Below are 13,704 nucleotides of genomic sequence, written 5' to 3'. Positions count from 1 at the left end.
ATCGGTGATTGGAGCCTGACGGCCGGGGGAAGGGACCCAGATGTCCGCTGTTCCCGCCCGTTCACTGGGCCCGCACCCGCTGTGGGTCACCCTCTGTGTGTGGGGCAACTGGTGGGGTGGGGGCCTTGGCCTGGCACTGCCCGCATCCCCCACCACCCACCCCCAGTTCCCCATTTGTCATCGGGCGATTGGAGCCTGCCGGCCAGGGAAAGGGACCAAAAGGTGGTCAGTGCACCTCATAGTGACTGGTCAAGTGGTCATTCTGGTTATTCTGCCATTAGGGTCAATTTGTATATTACCCTTTTATTATATAGGATAGAGTCCCAGTGCACGGGTGAGGGCCGGCTGGCCTGCCCTGATGGGGGCCCCAGATCGGGATGGGGGTCCCCGCTGGGGGGTGGGGCCTGCCGGGGTGAGGGACCATGGTCGTTCTGGTCTCTGGTCATTCTGGTTTTGTGCTGTTTCGGTCGCTGGGCTTTTATTATATAGGATATCCACTGGTACAACCCAATGATGTCCACAGGGACTAGGCCCACCTGTGGTCATGGCCCTCATTTCACATATTTCTATATTTGAGACGGTGCACCCTAGGGCAGGGGGGCGGGGGGAGTGTAAGAGGTGTGTCCTCCTAATAAATACAAAATTATACATCACCATCCTCATCCACCTAGCATGTGCACATTTTGTAACTTCCTCTTTTAATTAAAAATGTATTTAGAACATTTTTAATATTTTATGATAGGGCATTTTCTTAAAATGTGTTACTCAGCTGTCTGCCTTTTAAACCAAGCACAGCCCTTGTAACTGATAAAATGTCCTTGACCAAACTTCAGTCAGAGCCTTTGAGCTCTTTTTTTTTTGACTGGGCCCTCGTTGGGTCTTGTCCTCCAGAGCAAGAATCTTGTTCAGCCAGTTTCCAGAGAATCCCCCACCCTGGGTATCTGATCAAATTCCTCATCCTCACCATCCCAGGTGGCGTCTGCACCCGGCCTGCCTTCAGCAGGAATCCTGTGGAGTTAGTTAGCATGAACCCCCCTGAACCCATGACGCTTCCTCTTAGTAATTTTCCATCCACGGACCCCCAGCCTGCTCCCTGGCTATAAATGCCCCCTTGTCCCTGCTGTATTTGGAAATAAGCCCCATCCCAGACTGAGGTCTCTTCCCCCCTGTTGCAATCATTCTTGGTTAAAAGTCTGCTTTTCTTCATTAAGCTACTGTCCAGCTCTGTGGGGTTTTTTAAAAAAATATTTTTTAAATTGATTTTTAGAGAGCGAGTGGGAGGGAGCAGGAGAGAGAGAAACATCGATGTGAGAGTGGAACAGGGCTGGCTGCCTTTGGCAAGCGCCCCCACCTGCAATTATGCCCTGACCAGAAATTGAACCCTCAACCTTTCAGTGCAGGGGCAACGCCCAACCAACTGAGCCACACGGCCAGGGCCAGCTCTGGTTTTCTTTAACAGTTATGTGCTCGAGACCCAGGTAGGACCCAGTTCATCGCTGGGCCCCTGGACCTCTCACCCAGGACCCTAGGTGTGTGCCTTGGAAGCCTTTGTCTTCACTCCTGACACATAGCTCAGGATCCACTGATGAGCAGGCTCCTGAGCCTGCAGCTCGGTGAGGACTGAGTAGACTCTAGACCAGTGATGGCGAACCTTTTGAGCTCGGCATCAGCATTTTGAAAAACCCTAACTTAACTCTGGTGCCGTGTCACATATAGAAATTTTTTGATATTGGCAACCATAGTAAAACAAAGACTTATATTTTTGATATTTATTTTATATATTTAAATGCCATTTAACAAAGAAAATCAACCAAAAAAATGAGTTCCCGTGTTACCTCTGACTTGTGTGTCATAGGTTCGCCATCACTGCTCTAGAACAGCGGTCGCCAACCGGTGGTCCGTGAGGTCTGAAAGGTTGGCTACCACTGCTCTAGAAGCTAGGGTAGAGCCTGAGGCATCTGTGTTTGTATGAGGCCAGTCTGGTTAGAGTCTCAAGTGCTTCTGTGGACAAGGTACAGGCACGCTAATTAAGAAGAAAGGAGCTCTCAGTGCACTGGAAACTCCCTTCTCCAACCCCTGATGACTATCTGCTCCGCCAACTCCGTCTGCTTCCTTTCTAGGTGGCATGACTTTCCCAAGGATAATACGGAATCTCAATGGCCTCTTTGGGAAACTTGAGATGTCCCCAAACTGGCTCTTCTGAGAACTTTCCTTCCCATCTCCCCTTCTTACCGCTTTAGTTCCCTTGAATCCTTTGATAGGACCTTCTCCATCCCTCTGTCCACCTCTGTTAGACCTTTTCCCTGCCCTCTCCAGCCCCTGGGTCACTTGAATATTCAAGCCCCTTTCCCCCCTCTGGGGCTCTGAAGGGCCTCAGGGACCCCCAAAAGCTACTGAGGCTGAAAAGGAAAAAGGCACATTGGAAATAGACTGGATATTCATCCATTCAGATGGATTTGAAGACATCTAGGCAGCTACTTGTGCGGTCAAACTGGCGAAGATTGAAGAGATTTATTTATACGTTCTTTTAAAACTTAACTTTGATATAAAAAAGTACACTGATGCAAAACTAGCATGTAGTTTTCTCTCTGCTAAAACAACCAAGTTTTCTTGGATTATTTATCTGCTGTTAACAGGAGATTGTAAAAGATAATCAGCCCAGGGACCAAGATCTTGTCTTATCAGAATGATCTCTTGCACAGTATATTAATCTTTATCATGTCCTTGGCTGTTGCAAAGGTCTAAGGTTTTTTACATTGTTGACAATCTGGACTTCCCAAAACCAAGCCCTAAGTGAAACCTTCTTGTTCTTGAACTGACCTTGAGATTTCCCAGAGGACCCCCCCCCCACCCCCAAAGGAAGGCTGTTGCAAATAATTTGGTTTATTTGACATGTTAGGTTGCATGGACAGCATTGTCAACTAAGAAATATTTAACCTTCCTTGGTTTTATTTGTATGTGCAAAATGTTATTTCAGAAACTGTGTGAATTTCTAGAAATGGATCCATGTCCTTGCTGTTCATGGCATGTTATGATTTGATGTTATCAGTCATATTTCCAGTTATTATTTTTAAATGTTGGGTGTTGCAGAAATAGCCACATTTTGGGGGGGGGGGGGTCAAATGAACTTGCATCAGATATTTAACCACAGCCATTTTCATCTGATTTATGTTTTTTACTCTGATTCTTCTCTGAAAACATTTGCAATCAGCCACAGGGCAGAATTCTTCGTGATGGAGCGGATTCTAGACGAAGATTGGCCTGCAGAGCCAGTTACCACTCGTGCTGCCTTTAAACAGTCTATTGAGAGCAGAGGCTTATTTTGAAAGCAAGAGTAGCTTTACTTTTGTTATCTTTTCTAAAAGTATGTTTTTATTGATTTCAGAGAGAGGAAGGGAGAGGGAGAAAGAGAGAAACGTCAGTGATGGGAGAGAATCATAGGTCAGCGGTCTCCTGCATGCCAAGGAAGGGAGAGGGAGAAAGAGAGAAACATCAGTGATGGGAGAGAATCATAGGTCAGGACTGGGGATCGAGCCTGAAACCCAGGCGTGTGCCCCGACCAGGAATTGAACCATGATGTTCTGGGTCACAGGTCGACACCCCACCACTGAGCCACACCCGCCAGGCAGATCAAAAAAGGAAAGGACCGCAGACAGCAATTTTGTGTTTCAATGGAAAACTATAGTACACCCTGTGGGTTCCCCAATGTCTGGCTACAAGTCTCCAAATCCACGTTTCTCTTTATTCTCCTGCCTTCCTGACCTTTGGCCTCACTGAGCATTAAAACCGCCCTTTTCCAGCCGTCCAGCAAACAGGAGCTGGACGATTTGATGTAAACTTCAGAGAAATCTCCACAAAATTTCATGAACGAGCAACCTTCATGCCTGTCGTGTGGGCCACTCAGAGAGTTCAGTGCAGCAACCGATGCCATTGACAATGACCTTGAAACTGCAAAGCGGGAGACGTGTTGGATCGCCGCTGCTGTCCTCCCTCCGTCACCTAAAGTTGCTCACAGCTCAGCAGCTAGAACGCTGCTCGGAGGGCTGTCCTCTGGGTTTCCAGCTACTAATCTCTGTTTTTCTTTTCTTTTTATAGATACTCTCCCTTTAACTGGCTGGCCGCTACGCTACAACCAAGTCTCAGCGCGTGGTCTAGCTGATCCTTCCTGAGCAAAAGGTGACCAAGTGAGAAATGGACTTAAATTGTTCAGAGGAAACAATGTCCCTTCTTTCCTCGAACAAGAGGGGAGACTGACAAAGACTCCTTCCTTGACCAAACTTCAGTCAGGCTCCTCTCAGACCTAAGTTTGACCAGGCCTCGTCCTCAAGAGCAGGAATCCTGTCCTGTTGGTTTAGCCTGAACCCCCACCCTGGATATCTCCTCACCATCGATATCTGATCAAATTCTTCACCCCCACCCTCCGAGGTGCCTGGTCACCTGGCCTGCCTTCCACAGGAATCTTGCTGAGTTGGTTTAGCCAGAATCCCCTCTGACCCCTGATGCATCCTCTCAGTCATTTTCCATCCACAGACCCCTTGCCTGCTCCGTGGCCCTAAACCCCCCTCCTGCCCCGCCACCCCGGGTCCCTGCTGTATCGGGAATTGAGGCCAGTTCCACATGAAGTCTCCTTTCCTCTATTGCTGTCATTCCTGGTTAGAAGCTGCCTTTACTGTCCGCCTCTCCTTTGACCTTATCCTTTCTGGAAGATTCCCGGCCATTGTGCTAATTCCTCTGCACTGACCTTCCCAGCCGTCCCATTCCTATTCCAGCCAGGAGCTGGGGAGAAAGTGAGACGAATAGCATGGAAGAAACGTCACCTCTCAAACTCACCAATCCATCATTTTCAGAATGACAGGGCCTGGGAGTTGGCCAACAACTCATTTATCAAGTCTGAGAAGCCCCGATTTAGAGAATCTAAAACTGTTTCGTTGCCGTGTCTAAAACTCTGTGAGTCATCCGCTCTAAACAGCTGACTGAAAACACCGGAATGTTGCCCAATTGCTTTTCTAAACCGAAGTGAGCCAGCTGCTGGACGCCGAGATTACTCAGGTTTCAAAGAAACGAGCTGGCTGTAAACCTCGAACCTGCTATTATCTTCTGTGAGGATCACTTTATCTAAGACAGGGGTGCTGTCCTGTCAAGCATCCAGTCCAAGTTCAAACGCGTTCCAGCTTGCAGACTTTCTTCCTCTGCAGAACACCCCAGTCCTCCAAGACAGTGTATACTTTTCAAAGTGTTTTTTTTATCCATGACCCAATATAGCCTCAGCTCATCCCATGGTACACAGTGGGAAAGTGAGAGACAGAAAGGCATCTTGCTTAATTAAGGTCACACACACACGTTAGCGGTGCCAGGACCTGAACCGGGTTCGCAGGCCCTGAAGTTCGGGGCCGTCTCCCCAGCCTGAACTGGTTCCCTCTAGCAGCGTTAGAGCTTCTCATGGAAACGGGGACATCCCATGGACGGGGACTGGGGCTCCTTTTTGACCCGCACTGCTTGGCCTGGTGCCTGACTCCTGGAGCGGGTCCCAATGTGGAGAGCGTCCTCACATGGTTTCACTGATCCTCATAGTAACCCGTGAGGGAAGTACTACGAACTCCCGGTCCTGTGTGTGAAGAGACTGGAGCACAGAGAAGTCAAGGAGTTTGCCCCGGGAACCACAGCAGCGCAAAAGGGTACCAACCCCGGAGCCCACCTCTTTGCCCAGGAAAGTGTGCTGAATCAATGTGGCCGCCCCCAGGCAACGTTTCAGTGCAGACCTTGACAGGCTGCCTGCTGTCCCCGGAGGGGAGAGTAACTAGTTAATGGCATCCACAGGCTGCCCCCAGCCCTGCAGGCCACAGTCGAGGCAGCTGAGGCAGGGCCCCTTCCCCGTGGCCTGCTGGCGTGGGTGAGGGCGAGCCCTCCGGGGAAGGAAGAAAACACAGTGATGCTGGCAAGGCTGATAACATTCATTTAACAACCAGACAGTCCCGACAGCTGCCCCGGGATCCGCGGGCTGGTCTCTACATGCCAGGCAGGCCGCTACGCTGCCCTTCATCTCTCACAACACCTTGTGAAGGCGGTATTAGAACCGGGTGTTCAGTCGAGGCAGCTGAGGCAGGGCCCCTTCCCCGTGGCCTGCTGGCGTGGGTGAGGGCGAGCCCTCCGGGGAAGGAAGAAAACACAGTGATGCTGGCAAGGCTGATAACATTCATTTAACAACCAGACAGTCCCGACAGCTGCCCCGGGATCCGCGGGCTGGTCTCTACATGCCAGGCAGGCCGCTACGCTGCCCTTCATCTCTCACACCACCTGGTGAAGGCGGTATTAGAACCCGGTGTTGTAGTAAAGAAACTGGGCTCAGAGAGATTCAATAACTTGTTCCCAAGATCCTACCCCCAGGAGTCAGGAGAGCCCAGAGCGGGAAGCCCTTGTGTGCGGGACCCTGAGCCACACTCCTGACCGCTATGTTAGAGCGCTTCTCTCACCAGCCTTTCCTGTGGCTCATTTTCCCCATAGAGTCAAGGAGAATATACTTAACTTATCTTTTTCTAATCCTCACCCGAGGACATTTTTATTGATTTTTAGAGAGAGGGGAAGGGAGATTGAGAAAGAGAGAGAGAGAAAGAGAGAGGGAGGGAGGGAGGGAGGGAGGGAGGAAGAGAGAGAAAACAAACATGGATGTGAGAAACCTTGATTGGTTGCCTCCCACACGCACCTGAAACCTAGGCGTGTGCCCTGACTGGGAGTCCGACCTGAGACCTCTGGGTGTATGAGATGACGCTCCTACCGACTCAACCACACTGGCCAGGGCTCCTGTTGCGCATCTTGCTTTACTTTTCTTTCCATAGAACATGAGTTGTTTCTCTTGGGCTCTTGGGTGTTAATGGGGAATTGCGGGCCAGGGTTGCTGCGGAAAACCTTTCCCTCCGCGCTTTTAGGTGTGGTGCATGAGGACCTGGGAACTGAACTGACAAAAGACACATTAACAGGAGAAAAGGCAGGAGACATTGACTAATATCTACATGCCCGGGAGTTCACAGTCAAGAAGTGAAACTCACAGAAGGGGTCAGACTGGTGCTTATCTACGTTCTTAGCAAAGGATAGAGGGTTTAGACCTCAAGGGACTATCAACTGGGGGGAATGACTAGGCAATATAGGAGGAAACCAGTGGAAGATAAGGGCTATATCAGTAAAGTTTGTTGATGCAAATTCATCTTGGTGTTGACGCCCCATCTTTGAAGATAAGAGCTGTTTTCCTCTCCCTGGTAGGAGGGCAGGGACAGGGGTGTGGGCACCTTCTTCAAAGGGAAACTTTAGGCGACAAGGGGAGAACAGAGAACCCTGGGGTGTCTGTCAATTCTCAGTTGCCTTCGGCTCAAACTCATTCTTATGCCAATGTGGCATATCTTGGGGTGGCACATTCTGGTCCCTATAGAGGTCACGGAGCAAAGGAGTGACAAGGGGTCTCATGTGGGGTCTCCTGGCTCCCAGCCCACAGCTCCTTGACTGCCCTGCCCTGCTGCCCGCCGTGTTTTCACTCAAGAGCAGATCCATGTTCTCCTCTTCCTCTCTCTGGTGGGGGACTTCCCAGAGATGAGAATCCACTTCGCACTGACTCACGGGGCACCTGAGGACGATGTCAGGGTGAGGTGGTGTCAGCGTGGAGCCGGCTGTCCTGAGCATCTCTCGAGGGCCTGTTAGTTCACCCAACTATTTTTTAAAAAAAATACATTTTTATTGATTTCAGAGAGGAAGGGAGTGGGAGAGATAGAAACATCCATGATGAGAGAGAATCATTGATTGGTTGCTTCCTGTATGCCCCCTACTGGGGATCAAGCCCACAATCTGGAATCGAACCTGGGACCTTTCAGTCTGCCGGCCGACGCTCTATCCACTGAGCCAAACCGGTCAGGGTTACAGCCTGCATTTTAAACAAGTTCCCCCAGGGATTCATGGGAGGGCGGCTCGGGGATGCAGGCTTCCTGTGGCTTCCCCTCCGGAGCCGGGCCTCTGCTGCTTCTGGCTGAGTGAGTGGCCTCTGGAGTGGTTCTCACAGAGCCTGCTTCCTCATCTGTAGAGTAATGGGGTGTCAGTGAGAAAAGGATGTAAGGTGCTTAGCTTAGAGAACTGCGCCTTCCCATCGCCCTCTTAGGAAACCAGGTGGATTCTTCCTCTTCCTTCTGAGATGCGTTTCCGGGACCTGGGGTGCTCAGGGCCAGGGAGGGGCACTGCTGCAGGCCGTCTGCAGAGCCCAGACCAGCACCAGCTCATCTCAGGCTGGGTCCTTGAGGGGAGCAGGTAGTCTGGGCTTTGGCTCGCCTCAGCCCAACCTGGCTCCTGGAGGGGACTCCAGAGGAGAATGACCTTCGACCCACTTCCAAGGCCTCCTGGGAGTAGGGCAGTGTTCTTGGGAGGGGTGGCTGATTTGTGATTGTCGTGAGGGAGGGGCTGGGAGGCGATAAAACGTGTTCCCTTTCCAATCTGCACACCTACCGCTTCCACTCTGTCCCAAACTGCTCACCAACTGTAAGTACTCATCAAGAAAGAGGTGAGGGTGCCCAGCTGGTGTGGCTCAGTGGTTGAGCATCGATCTATAAACCAGGAGGTCGCAGTTCAATTCCAGGTTAGGGCATATGCCCAAGTTTCTGGCTCGATCCCCAAGAGGGGGAGTGCAGGAGGTAGCAAATCGATGATTCTCTGTCATCATTAATGTTTCTATCTCTCTCTCCCTCTCCCTTCCTCTCTGAAATCAATAAAAACTTAAAAAAAAAAAGGAAAAAAATGAGAGGTGAGGGTTTGGTAAAAACTTCCCATTCATGGAATTCATAAACAGCCCCAAGAGGTAGGTGTGATCACCCCTGTTTAGGGATCACAAATCGAGAATCACAGAAGTAGAGTCACTAACCCAAGGTCACACAGCTGGAAAATAGCTCAGTTGAGAGGAATAGAATGAGCTGTCCTATCAATTTTCATTCATTCATTCATTCATTCATTCACCCATCCATCCATCCATCCATTCATCCATTCATCCATTCATTCAACAGATATTTTACATGTCTCCAGCTTTGTTCTGGATGCTGGGGATGTTGTGGTCCCTGCATTCGGCGTGTTTATATTCTAGTCGAGCACTAGAGTGAGATAAACTGAATGAGTAAGTGATGAAGAAAACCACCAGGAAGTATAAACCAGAGAATTAGAATTAAGGCAGAGAGAGAGGGAGTGGTAAGGGTGATGATGGTTTGGGGGCAGGGGTGGGGAGGGGGGCGATGCTTCCAGTTGGGAGCACAAGGACGTTTTCCTGAGGGAGTGAGTAACTGTCAGCTCAACTCTCTTGCAAAGAGCTCTGGCAAGTACCTTCCCGAGAGGCTCCAAGGTGAGCAAGGCTTGGCCAGGAACCCAAGGCAGAGAGTGAACAGGGAGGAATCCCTCGGCCTGCCTTCTCAGCTTCAAGTTTTCACAAACTGTTTTAAAATCTCTTCTTTAAGTGAAAAAACTAAGACAAACAAAAAAAATCCAGAGCTTCCTAAGCGAGAGAGCCAGTCAGTCCCTGACTCTGGGTCGTCCAGACTGCCCCAGGGTCAGGCTGGCTCTCAGCAGTGAGCAAGGATGCAGGACCCCGAGTGTCAATGTCCTCATTGTCCCTCCAGGGACACTGAAATGTGGTGGAAGGGACAGGAGCCCCAGCCCCACCAGCACATGGCAGTGAGGGGAGGATGTGTGGGGAGTGAGATCCTGCTGGAAAAACAGAGACGTGGAGAGGCATTAGCCTGGGCCTGGCCCCCACACCCCAGAGGTGAGACCCTGAATCCAGGTGACCCGTGGATTGGGTCAGCCAGTGGTGGGAAGGGGCTCTGTGTGGGAGAAAGTGCCCCAAATGTGAGGGCTCTACTTGAGCACTATTGTTATTGTCGATAAGATTATTACTCACTAGCCCTTTACCCAGGTTTCCTGCCTTGCCGCACCCAGCCTCATCGCCTGGTCCCCGGGCGTGGCTATTCTCCCCTGAAGGGGACCCAGGGCTGAGTCACCAATTGTCCCAGTAAAGAGTGTGGGAGGTAGGCTGGTGAGACATGGCTCTGCAGCCAGAGGGACCTGCGTTCAAATCCCAGCCCTGCCACTTATCAGCAAGTGACTCATCCTAAAGTTTCAGTTTCTGCAGCTGGAAAGTGCAGGTGCCCCAAGGGAGTGGAGAGGAGTGGGTAAGTGGGCAGCCCAGGTGTTCGGTGTCCCTTCTGCCCCTCCCACGGGTGCCCCTTTGCAGAAACTGACCTCAGAGGAACAGGAAGCTCAATGAATGCGTCCTTCTGTCTGTCTCCTACATCCAGGGTCCATGAGGGACAGGGACAGACGGAGGTGCCTGTGAGTCTCCCTTCCCTGTGCCTCTTCTCCAACCCCAGTGACAGGAAACTGGCCCAGAGGAGAGCTCAGGGGTGGGAAGGGCTTACCTTACTCCAGGGACTCAGTTCTGGCTGCCCTGAGACCCCATCTCTCCTCTTGGTCCAAAGCTCCATGTCTTTACCAACGTGGGATTCATTCATTCATTCATTCATTCAACAAATACCTACTAATACCTACTATGTGATCACCAGGCTCTTCCCTAGGTTCCTAGCTCACAGAGGGAAGCACTACAGACAGCCCTGCTCCGGACCCAACCCTGGGATTGCCCACCCAGCACCAATCCTATCAATAATCTCAACAGCCCCCATCTTAGCAGCTACTCATCCCTTAGAGACATGGACCTTGCCCTGTCTGAGAGGTAAATAAGTCCCGAGGAATCTAAACCGACCTGGGTAATCACTGGGGCCTCATGGTTTCAGGTGGCCGGTCCTGAGTGGGAGGGCTGCTGGGTGGTGGTGATAGGGCTAATTAAAAAGAGACGCAGAAGAGGCAGCATTTTCTCTGCTGGATGTTGACATGTCCTGGCTCGAGGTCTGGATCACAGCTGCCGCCTCGGAGCCAGGAGGAGCCACCTGGAAGACCGACCCAACCAACACAGAGAGGGTGGCCAGCCAGGTGCTGATGACGCCATCAAGCCACTAAAGAGCCACCTTCCCCCTGGACTGATTGTCTTGTGAGCTCATAAATGCCCTCATTGCTGAAGCCCATTAAGTCACCGTTTTCTGCTGGAAGCTTCCTGATCAGTATAAACAGGGCGGGGTGCCAGGGGGCAGAGTGGGAAGGGTCTGGGGTGGCCACCTGGCTCTGCCTTTTGCTGGTTGCGGGACCTCGGGCCGTTCCCGTCCCCATTCTGAGCATCAGGTTGTTCGATTTTAAAAGGGGGATAAATGCCCATACCTGCCAACACTGACCTTGTCAAAGCCACAGAGCCCGGAACATGGGAGCTCTGATGGATTGTGGAATCGCCAGCTCTCGACCTTGGATGAAGTGGACATCATGCATGAGGATCTAAGTGAACAGCTGCACAGTCATACAGAAGGGAGAGAGGAGTTGGGTGGAAAGAGGGGAACATTGATGAACTATTCTCCTCCTGGCTTACTAGTAGCTTGGGGGTGACTGCAGATTTGGTTACTACCTAGTAACAACAACAACAACAACAACAATGCAGTTAACATTTAAAGAGGGGTTACTAGCCTGACTGGTTTGGCTCTGCAGGAGGCAGCTGACTGATGTTTCTCTCTCATCGATGTTTCTAACTCTCTATCCCTCTCCCTTTCTCTTTGTAAAAAATCAATAAAACTATATTAAAAAATAAAATAAAAATAAAGAGGGGTTACCATGTGCCAAGCACTGTGCTAAGAGCGTAGGCATTAATCCTGTTGAAAACATTAACCTCATCTTATTTTCTTCTTAATTTCATTGATACTTCACACACAAGGAAAGCAAGATCCCTCCTGGAAGGTCACATGGCTAGCCAGTGGTATAACTAAAATTTGAACTTGGGCCCCATACTTCTTCCTTCCTATTCTACTGCCTCGTACGAGGCACTGAGCTTCACATAGAAGGAAAACTGCTTGGCCAGCTGTTTCTCATCTGGGCGCCACAGGCCGGAGGTTGTGGGTGACTCCAGGTGCCTCAGCCCTGTTGCTGGAGACATGGCTGCTTACATATGAACGGCAGATTGTGGATCCTTATATGAAAAAGCTATTTCAGCCCTGTTGCTGGAGACATGGCTGCTTACATATGAATGACAGATTGTGGATCCTTATATGAAAAAGCTATCCATTCAACCATCATCCATCCATCCATCCATCCATCCATCCATCCATCCATCCATCCCCCATCATCCATCCATCCATCCATCCATCCATCCATCCATCCATCCATCCAAACTCAGTTTCCCTAGAAGCCATGCCTGAGATGAGGATTCTTGGGCAAGTGAAGAATTTATGGAGGGAGTGCTCTCACGAGAAACCTGTAAGGGAACAAGGGCAACAGGATAGGCCAGGGGACAAAGCAAGCAGAGGTGGTTCCAGATGTCTACCCTCAGCCTGATGCCAGGAGGAGCTCTGGGACATGCACTGTACCACCCAGGTGGTCCCACGCAGATGGGGGTGGGCAATGATCCGTTCCCTGGTATTATATTCCATATGCATTGGTTAGAGGTGGGTGATGTGGAGGGTAGGGGGGATAGGCAAGGTAGTTCCCAGCAGACAAGGTCAATCCTTAAGAGGCAGATGTGAACAGTTCACAGCCAACATCTGGCTGAGCTGGGAGTAGGGGAACTGGGCCAGAAGGGGATCTGAAGTGAAGCACTAACAGCATCCGCCACCATCTCCATTTGATCCGTTCGCATGAATGGAACACTATTACGTAGAGGAGCAGAGGAAACAAAGCTGTGACAGACACAGCCTCTGGCCTCCGGGAGCTCCAGTCTAGTTGGGAGAGATCAGAGAAGTCCAGACAATGATTAAGTCGACTCAAGGTCCAGCTTGGTAAACTGCAGACCCATCAAGTGCTATGGGAGCTCAGAGGAAGGAGTGAGGCCTGGGGCCTCCGGGAGCTCCAGTCTAGTTGGGAGAGATCAGAGAAGTCCAGACAATGATAAGTCGACTCAAGGTACAGCTTGGTAAACTGCAGACCCATCAAGTGCTATGAGAGCTCTGAGGAGGGAGTGAGGCCTGGGAGCCAGGAGGAATCAGCCAGGGGAGACTTCTGTAGGAAGCAACCCTTGGAGCCCGAGGAGCCTCGGGCGGGCTTAGCCACCTGGAGACGGCAAGTGGAGCATTTCTGCGGAAAGCCCACCTGAGCAGAGGCCTGGGGCAGGAGAGGAAGGGCCTGGAGGACATGTGGCCTGTGCTTTCGGGCTTCGTCCAGTCCTTCCCTCAAGAGGCATTTACACAGCCCCTTCTTGGCACTGCTTTGGGTACCAGGGATGCAATGAGTCCTCCACAGGCATGGGCCCCGCCCACCAGGACCTCAAGCCCAGTGGGGAGAGGGACACAGCGCCAGACAGGGCGGGGGAAGGGGGGGTTCCAAACTCCTGCGAGAGGCCCTTCCTGGGGTGATGGAGAGCCTGAGAGGTTTAAGGAGTAGAGTCGGGAGGACAGACAGATCAGTGCTGCCCATTAGAAAGGCCACTCGGGCCGCAGCTTGGACAGTGTATTAGAGGAGTGAGACTGGGGCGGGAGGCCTGGGGAGTGAGTGGCAGTGACAGGCCCCCAACACCTGCTGCTTTGGCCCAAACACCTTCCCCCTGGCTCCCTGGCCTTGGCTTTTCCTAAGATCCCAATCTCCCTCCGAGGACACAGCTGCTGTTGG

This window comes from Myotis brandtii, unplaced genomic scaffold (genome assembly GCF_000412655.1).
Source record: "Myotis brandtii unplaced genomic scaffold, ASM41265v1 scaffold2414, whole genome shotgun sequence".
Classification (NCBI taxonomy): Eukaryota; Metazoa; Chordata; class Mammalia; order Chiroptera; family Vespertilionidae; genus Myotis; species Myotis brandtii.
Note: the sequence above shows the minus strand (reverse complement) of the source record.